Here is a 14,849-nt window from a genome sequence, read left to right as displayed (position 1 = left end):
ATCCAGGCAGCGTCAGGCATGGGCTCTCCTCTCATTGTGTGAGGATCAAGTTAAACCAGATATTGGTTGTCTACTCCCACAGGGTCTGTACCACAGGTTGTGTACCCAGCACATCTGGTACCAAGGACAGGTAGGTCAAAGGTTTTGTGGCTGGGTTGGTGATCCAATCCCATCACTAGAAGACTTGCCTGGGTACAAAAGATGGCAAGTCCCTGCTCTGTATCTCCCATTACTAGGAGTCCTTGCTAGGGTCATCCTCGGTGATTCTAAAGGAGTTTCCACTTTACCAGGTTTCCAAATCAGCCCCAAATGCTCTCCAATATTGTAAAACCAAATTATATATTTATTTTAGCATTGAATCTAGTAAATGGCTTTCCTTTTGAAGTAAATCATAAACACTTAGATCATACTTTTATTAGTTTATGGCTATGTATCTATGGGATTAACACATTTTAAAAGGTTTATTAATATCTGTTCAATGAAAATGAGAGAAAAAAGAAGGCTGTTTGATAGGGGGCAAACAGAGTGAATGAAGCAAAAGAAGAAAGACAATGACGGTGATAGTTTGAATGCAAATGAACCCCATAGGATTATATTTGAGTGTTTCATCCCCAGTTAGTGGAACTGTTTGGGAATGATTAGGAGTCATGCCCTTGTTGAAGAAGGTGGGTCACGGGGGCTGAGCTTTGAGGTCAAAACCCACACTAGTCCCAATCTCACCTATGCCCATATTCTAATGGTTGGCTCAAGATGCAAGCTCTCAGCTACTTCTCCAGTACCATGACTGCCTGCCTGCTGCCATGCCTCCCACTATCATGACTTTGGAATGTAACCTTGTAAAATCATGAATCCCAAAATTAATGCTCTCCTCTATAAGTTGTCTTAGTCATGGTCTTTTGTCATGGCAATAGAAAAGTAACAAATAGCATAGCACTTTGTATAGTTTCAGGTTGGTGTATATGTCGTTTAGAGAAGTTGGTGTATATGTCTGTTACAATCTTTCCCTGCCAATTGTTATGAGTTAGAAAGTACTTTACACATAATCAACACATCAAGCATATCCTTAAGAGGAAAGCCTATGTTACTTCTGAAGAGATGACATTACTCATGTTAGTACCCATAAACAAAGAGGAAATAATTTTTAGTAAAATCTTAACATATGAAAAATATCATAGATTCATCTTGTTGCTACCAGTTTCTTTCATTATTGCTGCTCCTGAGTATGAGAGTTTTGCATCAATTCAAGTAGTATCAATTATATTAAATGCATGCATCAAGTTTAAAAGCTTTTGTTAAAAAGAGGCTTCTAAAAAAAAAATCTTTGTTAATACATTCAAAAGAATATGATCTTACCACCCCCAAGAGCAGAAATGTGAGAGTTACTTAAGTAACATGAAAGAAAATAATCCACAAGATTTGTGAAACTGGTACCAATACTTCTCAGCCCAGAGGTTCTCAGACTTTAGAATAGATTGTAGATTGTGATGTCAGTAGATATAACTACAAATAAATATGTATGTGCTAAATAGAGAGTAGATAAGGACAGCTAGATACATATCATTAAGTTATTGCCGTTTGTTTTTGTGTTTTTCTACTGGATCGAAATCTCAGATAATCTTCTTGCCCCAAATCATCCCTTGCATCAACCAAACAGAACATTTGGAAAGTAAAGTACCATCTTCACAATGCTATACAAGTGCTCACATGCCTCAGGCCTCACACGCCTCAAGCTTGTGACAGGTGTTTTAATCAATGCAAGAAAAAAAACAAAAGTAATTTATACTAGACTATACTCTGGAGAAATGCAGGCTACTTTTAAATTTTTTTCTTGCACATTTTTTTAGAGGAAGGAAAAGGGAGTTTTCATGTCATGTTTCTCATCTTAGAATTATCACATGACTTATTCTCTTGTCATTGGTAATATAGTCCCTCCTCTTCATTTCATATGTAAGATTCTACCATAATGAACTCATTCATTAGCAGTGATCATAGAAAGAAAGGCCTTGCATCATGGTAACACATACTCTAGTAGATGATACTGGTATTAAAAATAAATAATATAACATATATCAGAATAAAGGATTAACTATTAAAGTGGGGCAAGGAAAAGGAAAGAGGGTATATGGTGGGCTGTTTCATGATGGAGGTCAAGAAAGGTCCTGTAGAGCAGTTGATATTTAACTAGAAATGTGAGTCAAAGCCTCACAAAATGATCCATAAGAGAAGGCAATTCTACATAGCAGAGGAAAGTGCAAAGAATTAGTGCATTTTTAAAAGTCAAGTTGTTTTCCTGGCTGAAGTAGAATGAGCAAGAAGAAAGCAGAAGCTGACATGAAAAAGGAACAGAATTCGGCACAGATGCCTGGACTGCATCGTACACATGACAGAATAACCAGGACAGGTGCCTGGACTGCATTGTACATGTGACAAAATGACCAGGAGAATGCCATGAAAATAGTCAAACATATTTGAGTTATACAAAAAGGAAATTTAAAGATTACATCTGCGTGCCTACTCAGAACCCAGTCAGAGGAACACTACATGAGAACAGATCCTCTTTCATATTTCCACAGCAACAAAACAATAAGGTGACTAGAAATCAATCTAGCAAAGTATTAAAAGATCTCTATGGAAAGAGGTTAAGGAAACCTTATTAAATTATAAAAGGAAACTTGTAGAGATCACTTACAGAGTTGAAAGTTTTCATATCAAAATAAATCAATTTCCTACATTTTTAATGGAACCAGAAATAATAATTCTTTCATTTTATAGACTTTTAAAAGGCAAGAAATTCATTATACCAAAAAGTACATGGAAGTATCCAGCACTTTTCCTCCTAGAATTTCAATGAGTGAGTATAATAGTATAAAGGACATCTTTTAATAGATTCAAATTTCTTTCTTTAAAAAAAATCTAGAGGTCTTAACTCTCTTACCATTAAATCTCTTGGCTTTCACTTTAAACTGATTTAAAGAGTAATATGTAAAGCCTTGATTAGGATTCACTTTTTAAGTCTTTATTGTTACATCGAAATCACAATGCTAGTAATTATACCAGTAAGTGTTTTGCATATACCAAATCAGAATCTTTTGTAATTAATGCTGTGAGTTACATACCAAAAAATGAAAAAAAAATCTAAGATCTCTCTTCAATATGGGAAGCTTTTAGTGTTACTATAATTATAGGTATATACATTAATGTATATACCTGTGCTAACCTCAATAGAAGACAGATGCATACGAAAATAGATTCATCTGTATCCAGCCACTGAAGACTGTCAACTGAAACAATGGTCCATGCTCCTACTAAAAATACACAATTGGTAGATGAGAAATCATTGGCAAGAATATTTCTAAAAAATAAAAACTCAACAGTTTTAGAATAGAAGCATGATTTAGTGCCTGAAACTCTACTCCCCATGGAAGCTTGCCCTATAAATATCTCTATAGAAGTCAGCATGGCATGTAAGATTTATACTGTAACAGCATTCCCATGTTGATTTCAATGAGGAAACAGTTTTAAATTTTGAAAATCAATATGCTACAATGCCACTTTTATAGCCTACCACAGCACCATCACTCTAGAGGTAAACTTGGAGGCACTAAGCCTTTAATAGTAACAGTTGGCCAGTAGGACACTGAGGGTACCAAGCCCAATAGGTCTTACAGATGGGAAGCATTACTTTTATTTCATTAACACTAATAATGTAGATAACACATGATCTGCTTCACTGCCTTAAAGGCTCATGATGCACTACTGGGCAAAGAATAACCCCCTTTAAAAGCCTGATTTCAAAAAAATGTTCATTGTTAAACGTGACTTAAGAAGTGGACTGCATGAATAGTACAAAATTCACTGGACTTTAAAACACTGAAAACTGTTCTAAACACCAGAAGTTTTCATTTCATTATGGGTTCTGGATTGAGATAAGTTTTTTTCAATGCTGTGTTTAATAAAATTGAGTTAATTATGCTACATACAACTTTTAAGAATTTGTGATGAAATATTTTAGATTAAGTCAGAACCTGGTATGGCAAAGGTATTCTTACCAGGGTGTTTACAGTTCTTATATTTCTGTCATTTGAGCATCGAAAACAGGGGCATATTAGTGGGTTTCTTTGCCCTAGAAGAGGCTTACCGACATGAATGTGCCTTTGTTTTGTTGATGTTACCCCATTCTCCATCCCCAATGTTCCTCCTTTTTTTTTTTTTTTTTTTTTTAAAGGAAGCAGGCAGGCTTTAGAAGAATAACTAATGTCAAGTGCTATTACAAAACGTAATCAAATTCTCTGTGTGGCTCCTGTAACAATGGTTCCAATATTTCAACACAAATTATAAAAACTCAAACTCTTACAAAATACAGAGTGGCTAACTAGGGTAAATTCTAATGGGAACAGCACTTTATATGACTGACAGGTAGGCAGGGAAGGAGGGAAAGGGAAAGTCTTTCTCTGTCCTTGATGTTGCCCAGATGTTGTACTCTACTGAGGAACTAAAACCAAGTGACATCAGATATCCTTAGGGTTGTTGTTTACTCCCAAGTGCTCGGTGCTGAGTCTCTCTAGGAATGTACAGCTTTAAGGGAAAATGCCTAAATAATCCCTACTGGAACATGATTGATTTACATCCAAAATTTTATTTGGATTGTATATTTGGAAGCATTTACTTTTTCAGTAGACAGATGATGTTAGTTGAATAAACTGTTCAAAACAATAAAAAGCCTCCCTGTAGAGCAAAGCAACCAGCAGCCACTGCGTCCCAGTAAATGACAAGGCAGGTGTTGGTGTTGGTGTTGGTGTTGGTGTTGTTGCTGCTGCTGCTGCTGCTGCTGCTGCTGCTGCTGCTGCTGCTGCTTTTATCCAGAAGCTTCAGTAACACAGTGCCCTTTCCACTTACCCAGCAGATCTACATGTACTCCTACTCAGAGGAACCAGCTGCCTAGAAAATTCTAAGTTGTACCATCCTCCTTCCATTTCCAGACGTTTGTGTTTGTTTTCAATCTAGTGAACACTTCCTCAACTCATGCCTTAGCTTCTCTATAATTTCTCTGATCTCCAGATTGAAGCCATGATTAACACTTGTATCATCTTCACACTCAGCGCATTTGTGAATAAAACTTGGGAGGCTGCATTTGTACAGTTACATGTGACTGTCCTTATAGTGTTGAACAGTAGTTTCTAGAATGTATTTATAAATAACAGTTTTGTCAAAAATAAATTGGGTAGGTGGGAGCAATACTGGGAAAATGATAAACAGTTCAACGCACAAGCATGAGGACCTGAATTCAGACCCAAGCTTCTACATAAAGCAAGAAACAGCCACACACATATCAGCAGCCTCAGCACAGAGAGGATACAGACAAGCAGATCCTGGGCACATGCTAGCGAAATGGTGAGGTCTGGGTTCAATGAGAAAAATCTCCAAGTATAAGGTACAGAGTGATAGAGGATGAGATCTAACTTCAACTTCTGGCCCCTATGTGTGTACACACAAATACGTACACACACACACACACACACACACACACACACACACACACACACACACGCACATAAACAACCAAGAGAAACATTCCCTTATCAAAACTACGCATTTCATGTCACTGTTATGTTCTCTCAAGGCAGAAAGCATCAGCAAATACCCAATGCTAGAAAACTGGACCATGATACACAAAGACACACAGGACTTAGGGTTAGAGCAATTAGCAGATGGGCTGACATCCAATTATTCCTCAGCAAGCTAGTGTTATACGACATAAACATCCCAAATCCCTCTAAATAAGCTCACATCAGAACAGGTCAGATGGCTCAGCTCACTGCTGGCATGAGAATGGTTATTGAAGGAATACTCCCATTGCTTGTTATTGGAAGATGTAACATTTTCCTAACTGTAGCCACGTGTCTAAATCATCTTCGCTGCCTCAGTTCTGACCTTCAGGTTTGTGCTAAATGTTCTGTTCATTTGCCTACATCCACTCTTCCAAGCATTCTCTCTTTCAAGAAAGGTATAACTACTGAACGAGTTTCTGGAAAGAATACAAATCCGTGAACAAATACTAAAATGTTCAAATACAAATTATCTTTTCCTAACAAGGTACCATTTAAAGCCAAACTGATTTGATCCAATGGGAACTAACAGACACTGTTATTGACACTAGGAAAAAGAAACAATGTAAGAAATATAAAGAAAAGCTCAGTCTGAGCTGGAATCAATGAGAGCTCCTCCATGAGTGTAATGGAAAACCCTGGAAATAAAAAGCTACAGAAAGCTTTTCAAAGCTATGTGAGGTATCAAATGACTCAGAAGGAAGCACTCCAGACTACTAGTAAGCATCAAGCATGGGGCTGACATGCAAACTGACCACTGAATGTGAGCGCCACCCCTCACGCAGAGCTGCAAGCAGGGGCCAACCTTTGTGAATTCAAAGTATCTGAGTGAAAATTTACCGAACCTTAGTTGGGTGCTATACAGAGTAACTTTTGAAAACTCACTCAAACAACAACAATAACAACATCATCAACAACAATAAAGAACTAAAATAACAATACCAAGGACTAGAGAGACAGCTAATTGATTAAGAATGTTTGCTGCTCTTTCAGAGGACCAGAGTTCAGTTCTCAGAATCCATGTCAGCACATAATTAGCTGTAACTCCAGATACAGGTCATCTGAGGTCCTCTTTGACTTCTTTTATGTATGTACATACACACACACACACACACACACACACACACACACATTGTTAAATAATAATTTGAGGCCAATGAGCCAATGAGAAGGTTCCCTTGAATCTGTTTCCACCAATCAAGTGTAAACTAATAAATAAAGCCTTGGAACTTATGATACTTATAACACTGTACCTAGAATATCCAGTATTCATTCTTAACAACGTAAAATGAGACATGCAGAGAAACATGAACATATTTACATATGCTAGGAAGCAAGCTGTGAGTAATCATAGATTTAGGAGTAAGAGCTACTAAGATAAACATTTGAATTATTACCATAAGCCATAAAGAATTCAAAGAAAATATAGTGGCAATCAAAAAATGACAATCAAGAAAAACAGGGGAAAAGTAACAAGATGTAGATTAGGAACACATTAAGCACAAATAATAGACCACAAAATGGGCTTATCTACAACCTCAAGAAGACAGACAAATATGATAAACAGAGAATAAAGCACAAGGACACAACTTCCAAAATTTAAAAAATTGGCAGAGACTGCCTGGACAGGTGAGTTGACTAGAGTCATAAAGAATTTAAAGACTATGTTTCTCAAATTAACATTAAATGAGATAGAAAGATAGATAGATAGATAGATAGATAGATAGATAGATAGATAGATAGATATCATGAAAATTATGTATTTGACAAAGGAGATACTATATCAGAAAAACACTAATAATATTAGAAAACTAAAGTTCTCATTCAAATGGTATACATAATTTTAACAGATTTCTGTACAGAAGGTAAAGAAATGTCTACCGAGAACATAAAAAGATGTTTGCTCTTAACTCATTACAGAGGAAATGCAAATAAAGGCATAATAAGATGTTCATAGTACATAATAGCAAAAAAAGACAAAACAACCCAAATAGCCATTAAGCCAATGACTAGGTAAACAAGATGTGGCATAGTCACACACTAGAATATTGTAAGTAGAACAGAACAAAGTGCAGATACATGTTAATGCATAAATGAACCTCAAACATTTTAAAACTCTAGCCATAAAGACTATATATTGTTATTCTAAGGTTATTTACTAATAGTTTTGCCCCAAGTTAAATCTTCATTCTTCTATATTATTTCACCATCAATATTTGCTGGTCTGACATCTTTTTATAGTTTTATTTGCTTGTTTTGATCTCATATATTACATTCTGACAGTGCTTTCCTCTCTCTCCACTCCTTCCAGTCCCTTCCCCAAACATCTGCTCTACTGGATCCACTCCTGGATCCATTCCTCTTTCTTTCCCTTCAGAAAAGAACAGGCCTCCCAGGAATAGCAATTGAACAAGGAATAACAATTTATAATAAGACGAGGCACATACCCTCATATCAAAGCTGGACAAGGACACCCAGTAGGAGAAAAAGGGTCTGAAAAGCAGGCAATAGTATCAGAGACAACCCTCATTCTCACTGTTAGGAGTCCCACAAAGACACCAAACTGCACAATCATAACCCATATTCAGATCCATACAGATCCATACAGACTCCCCCATTGTCAGTCTCTGTAAGATCCTGAACCCTGATGGAAAAACGTAATTCTAAGTATGGCAACAGCAGTGCACAAAGTCCAAGGAGGAAGAAAATTGGGTAAATTTCCCTGAAGAACAGAGGAAAAGACATTTGAAAATAACATAAATACACAAGCACACTTCATTCTCCCAGAGGAAAACGTTCCAAGTAACATCTTCAGTTACAATCCCTTTGTTATCATCATAGTAAGAATAAGGAAGGACAAAAAGTTAAAAATACCTAGAGATGCAAAGACTTTCAGGAATCTGACTATTTGATATCACATGCTAGAAGTTAATCAGTTGAGCTGACTATATGTGAATTAGATTAAATGTTCTACTTGTAGCTTACATCTATTAAGCTATCACCCACAATCAGAGCTGGTATGGATAAAAATGACTGACGATCTAAATGAATACAATCAGATTTTCTTGAAAATAATGTGAGTGACAAAATGACCATAAATTATCCAAGATTTTGATTTTTTTTTTCCATTGCTAACTTCACTTTCAGTAGATATTGTGGGCATCAAAGGAATCTTTAATGGGACAGAGCATTTTAACTAAACATAAAACAAAATAAAAATATCATGGCAGTTTTCTAGAAGATAAAGTTTGTCCATCTTGTAAGGCAGACAAGCATGAGTACCTGACTTGGGGTCACATAAAAAGTGAGATGTGTACCCGTAACACCAGCACTGAGGGGGTGAAAGAAGGACAGGAAATTCCGTGTCAACCAACCTAACTAAAAGACAATGAACTTCAAGTTTAGTGAGAAAAGATAGCTCCAGTGTAGGTACAATGTTTTTGTGCCTTGTGTAAAGAATATCCTTGTGTTATTCAAATGCTGATTTCTCTGACCTCAGATCTTCTTTCAATCCAGACAGGGCATTGTAATGCTTATGTCAAGAATCCCCTGTCTCAAGTTTGTGTAGACAATGCCTACCACTTATTCTTAGCCTTGTCAATAAAAGAAAACATCATAGGAAAATACATTTGAAGCCCAGAGGGCCAGACCAATACTAAAATGCATGTCTCTCAGATATTTTAGCTGGGAGATAGCCAGATTAGCTTGGAAGACTAAAATAGATTAATGACTGCCCAGGAATTGTATAGTAAAGCTTGATTAAATAAATCTTGGATCCTCTGTGTCATTATTGGGGAACTCACTAGGGTAAAGAAAAGCAACCCTATATTAATTTTCTCCTTATATTTACATTAATATTACTGTTACACTCCAGAGAATAGAGTCATAAAGCAAGGCACTTCTCTGAAGACGTCTCCACAAACACATGTGTACATACCCTAAAATACACATAAAAAAAGTTCTCTAACCTTAGGAATTGAAAAAACACAGGTCTTTATGCTTTTTTGAATATTCTAATTAATAACAATTATTAATTAGACTCACCATTTATAGAAAACATGTCATATGAAACTCACTGAGGCTGTTATGTAAAAAGTAAAATGCAAAGTTGCTCACATTGTTGGTAGTTGTTGGAGTGGGAAGGGCACCATATTGTTTTGACCTAGGACCTCACATATACTAGTGGCAAGTACTCCATCACAGAGCTATGTCTGATAGCCAATGTCTTTCTCTAACTCACGTGATTCTGTTTTCATGTCACTGCCTTTGAAATACCTTCACAAAACAAGATGAAATAACCATCACTCAGATTGAAGAGACTCAGTTTAAACCATCAGTCTTAAAAATGAATTCAGAAGTCTCTTTTACACCTTGCCCTTCTCTGACAAATGACAGAAAACTCTTATGCTATCAAGAGAGATAAAGTCTGTAGAAGGGGGGGGGCATGGTGGTGCATGCCTTTAATCCCAGCACTTGGAAGACAGAGGCAGGCAGATTTCTGAGTTCAAGGCCAGCCTGGTCTATAGAGTGAGTTCCAGGACAGCCAGGGCTACACAGAGAAACCCTGTCTCGAAAAACAAAAAACAAAAAACAAACAAACAAACAAAAAACTGTAGAAGTGAAGCAAATTGTCTAAATTCTCTATGAAATGAGTCAATACACAAATAAAGTTCATGATTTAAACAGCTTCAGTGCAAAAAACTTTAAAAATAAAATAAGTAACTATAATAACAAAAAATACCAGCTAACACTTATTGAAAACTTATAGACAAATGTCAAATATTTCACATAAATATTTCATTCAAGGCACACAACAATACAATGGCCTGAATATTCTGACTTTACTAAAATAGGGAGAGAGAGAAGAAGAAGAAGAAGAAGAAGAAGAAGAAGAAGAAGAAGAAGAAGAAGAAGAAGAAGAAGAAGAAGAAGAAGAAGAAGGATATAAACAGCCTCCTAAACACAAATAGTTATGAAAAAGAATTGCCAAACCAGGAAGTAAACTCCAATAATTCAATGGCTACACCCAAAAATAATCAGCAAATAAAACCACACTGAGAGGCTATTAAGCTGGAAATCTTATGTTTTGAATACTAATACGTGCTCAGTTGTGAAATAGTTGTTTTGCTGTTTGCTGCTGGAAATCTTGTGTTTTGAATACTAATACATGCTCAGTTGTGAAATAGTTGTTTTGCTGCATTTAAGTTTTAAAATTAAATTATTTTAGATAAAACAACTTATATATACAACAGTAAATACATTTTAAAATGCTCATATGTGAATAAATGTATACCCTGTGGAAAAAGGAGTATTGTAAAGTAAAATGACAGATGTGTACACAATTTGCAGAAATATTGATTTTCATTAAAATGTTATATGCACAGTAGAGGATAAAAAGAAAGATTTTACATGTTAACAACTGCAATTTATTGGAAGTTTTATATATTTTCCACATTTTCTATATTCAGTATCTTGTAACATTTAAAAAACTCCAACAGCTAATCACCGACAATGAAATGTAAAGTAATTCAGATCGCTCTGACTACAGGTAAGCAAATCGTCGAAAAAGCTGACAAACAAATTCTAAGTATAGTAACAGCAGAACAACAGCAGTGGGCAAAGACCAAAGGTGAAGGAAATTGGGTAAATTTTCCTAAAGAAAAATGAAGAGACATTTAAAACTAAAATCAAGATTCAGTATTGATATTCAAAAATCATCCAACCTTTGTGACCACCTTTTCTGTATCAAAAAGTACATTCTAAAGTATTGTTTTTCCTGGATTGAATTATGGGTCCATCATCATTAAACATATCAGATAGCCATAGCACTTATTTGTACAAAGATTTTTTTACAAAAGTGATAAAATATCAGAAAAATAAACTAAGAAAATTGTAGGGGTGGTTCTGATGCTATGGTTCTTGATCTGTCATAAAAGCCATAGGTCAACTGCTGGGTTAAAGGTACAGGCAGAACTTCTGGGTCTCTGGAGGAAAAGGAGACAGATTCAGTGGAGGAGGAGGGAGTTCACCAGGCAGCCATGTGAGGTCTCCGGAGGAGCGGTGGGCTGTGGTCACTCCTGTAGGAGGGTGGACAGAGATGTTTAACAGGGAATAGATTCAACTGCTCAACTAAAGTTAGGGCAGGTGGGAGGTGCAGAGCTAAGAGTAATGATGAAGGCCTGCTTTTCCAGGCGGGAGAGAGTAGCACCCAGCGATTGTACCAAGAAGGCAAATTAAAAATGAACAACTTTATGTGTGTCTTTTGTCTGTGGATTCAAGGGAAACTGGGTAGGGCTGTTTGCACAGCCCATTTCCAGAGTGTAGGCAGGATAGTGAAAAGCAACATGCAGCAGAAAATCATTCTACTTACAATGACATCAGAAAAGTAAGCCATAGGAATTAAAATAAGTTGAACCAAGAAAGTGAATTATTTTACATTGAGAATAAGATCTTAATGAAATAAATGATGAGCACAAATAAACAAAGTAATTTTGCATTTAGGGATTGAAAGAATTACTATAAATACATTCAGTTGCCCAAATTACAATCATATTTAATGTAATCTTTTGAAACTATTATAGTATAGGTCAAAGTTACAGAACACCATGCATATAAAGATCAATTAGATCCTTTTTTTTTTTTTAAGTAGATGACCAAGAGCAGGATAGGCCCTCAGAAAGACTTGCTGCCAAAGCTCATGGGCAGAGCATTTTTAAAGTCCAAAGATCACACAGAACACAATTACATTATTCTTTGCAATATATATTTTATCACAATAGCTATTTCAGATAAAACATAACAACTATAATTAATTTATATTTTCATAAAACATAACAACTATATTTCATTTATATTTTTATCAGTTATTTTAGCTTATACATACATTTTTTGGTTAGTACATGTGAACCATGGTCATGATCAAAGACAATACCAAATATGTTGCCAAGATGAACATAGCTCTTAGGAAGCAATAAAGGGCTGAGAAGTGTATACTCAGACACAAAAAAAGGAGTAATCACAAAAAGATATATTTTAGTCACTTCAATACTTAAAATGGTCTTTTAGAAATAAACATACATACCTAAAATTGGTATAGAATTAAAAAAGATGTCAAATGGACAAACAATATTAAGAAAGAAAAACAGGACTTGAGACATTATGCTTCTTGATTTTAAATAAGTGTAGTCTATAGATTTCAAAGATATGTGGGGCAGCCATAAAATATATTATAAGCTCATGAAACAGAATAGATAGTCCAGGAAAAAACCTACACATTTGTAGGCAACTGATTTCTAATAGCAATGCTAAGAATACAACAAGAAAAGTGTAGCATCTTCAAGTGGTTCTGGGGAAAGTAGACATCTGCAGATAAAATAATAAAGGTGTGCCTGTGTTGTATATATAAAACATCCACTAGAAATGTAGTAGACATTTTCTCAGACCATGAAATTCCTAGATGATGACATGAGGACAAAGCTGTCTCACATATGATTGGCTGGGATGTTTTGAACAACACCCCCCCCCAAGCAAACAACAAAAATATAAAGTAAATAGTAAGACTACATCAAATAAACACACTGACACATGGAAAAAAACAAGAACCAGCAGGTGGAAATGGTAGCCAGAGAGGGAAAGAGCATTGTTAATTTGTATCTGTGAGAGGGTTTAATACACAAAACCTCATGAAAAAGCCTAAGCCCACAAAAACTTCAATTAAATGTAGGCAAGGACCTGAAAAGACATTTAAAACATTTTTATAATAACCAACAATAAGAAAAAAATTCTCAATGTCATTAATTATCAGAGAAATTCAAATCAATAGCACACTGAGATGCTACTACACGCATGCTATAATGTATAATATGTAATGTATAACCATAACACACCAACAAGACAAGAGATAAATGCTGCAGGTGTGGGAGTGAGAGTGTTTGAACACTTTAAGTAGACATGTAGATTGCTACAACCATTATAGAAAACAATTTGGAACTGTTAAAAAAAAAATCAAACAAAACTATTATGATTCCGAACAAGGTAATTAAATTATCATGGCAAAGAGATACCAAAGAGTTTCTCTTCCTCACTCATTTCCACAGCATCTATGCTCAGTGTGAAAATGTTCTAAATAGCCAAGACATGAAATCATCTTGAGTGCCCATCAGTAGAGGAGTGAATGAAGAAATACAGTCTATGTAAACAAGGGAATCAGACTTATTGTTTTAATGAAGTTGTATCACTTTGAAAACATACTTGAAACCGGTGGACACTGTATTAAATGAAGTGATTAAGATGTTAAAAGAAAAATCCTACATAATCCCATATATTTGTTAAATCTGAAAATGTTAAAAGGCATATATATTAATGTAATGAATAAGGAACCCAAACTATAACAGCATAATTTAAAAACAAGTTTAGTGAGAGGAAGAAAAAATTAATAATTCTATATGGCTTACTCAAAACTTTTTAAGTGAGTAGAATTCTTCACTGTTACCTCCCACATGTATACATATGTATGCATAAGGGAACTCCCTTATGCTATCTACAACCACCGATATGCTGACTAGAGGTGTTGGCCATCAATATGTGGCATATCACACCACATCATACTCCTCAAACAGTTTTGTTCATTAGACTTTAATAAGCATAGGGAAGAAAAAAAGGCTGAAAATTTATAATTAGTTATTAATATTTCTCATACCTGTGACAATATTCCCTCTTACTGGTTTGAAATAAGAAAAATGTTGTTTGATATATATTATTAAAGTATCAGAAAATTCTATCATTTTATCTGTTTTCTGTTCAGAACAAAATGATTTACCTTTTCTGGAATTGCTGGAGACTTTAATTCATGAACTTGTATATGCTAGGCAAACTCTGTACTACTGATCTATACACCAAGCAAGAAATTATTTTCTAATTGTAAAAATGCTTTAGCTTACTATATTTATGCCTTTAAACCTGAATTTGCTTATCAGTATCAAATTTAACTACCCAGGAGAAACATTTTAGCAACAATTTTAAAATTTTTGTGGGTTAAGTATATAATGTATAATTTTATTATTAATGAAATGCCCCCTCATGGTCTTGCTGTTGAAGGCTTTAGTTCTGACACTGATGTTGCTATTCTAGGAGGTTCTGGAAATTTCCAGAAATATATCACTGAGGCACAGCCTTGTGCACTGTGTCCTGTTATGGAATTCTGTCCTGGTTCCTCCTTTCCTCACTCCCTTTTCATTATGTGTT

The 14,849-nt window shown here is 35.3% G+C and overlaps 1 protein-coding gene across 1 annotated transcript in view; it reads right to left on the bottom strand.

Annotated features, from left to right (window-relative positions):
* Iqcm (IQ motif containing M) overlaps positions 1-14,849 on the bottom strand; it is a 352,279-nt gene that overhangs the window by 164,767 nt on the left and 172,663 nt on the right. The window lies entirely within an intron of this gene.

This window comes from Mus pahari, chromosome 20 (assembly GCF_900095145.1).
Source record: "Mus pahari chromosome 20, PAHARI_EIJ_v1.1, whole genome shotgun sequence".
NCBI classification, from domain to species: Eukaryota; Metazoa; Chordata; class Mammalia; order Rodentia; family Muridae; genus Mus; species Mus pahari.
This window is presented reverse-complemented; position numbering and strand designations above follow the sequence as displayed.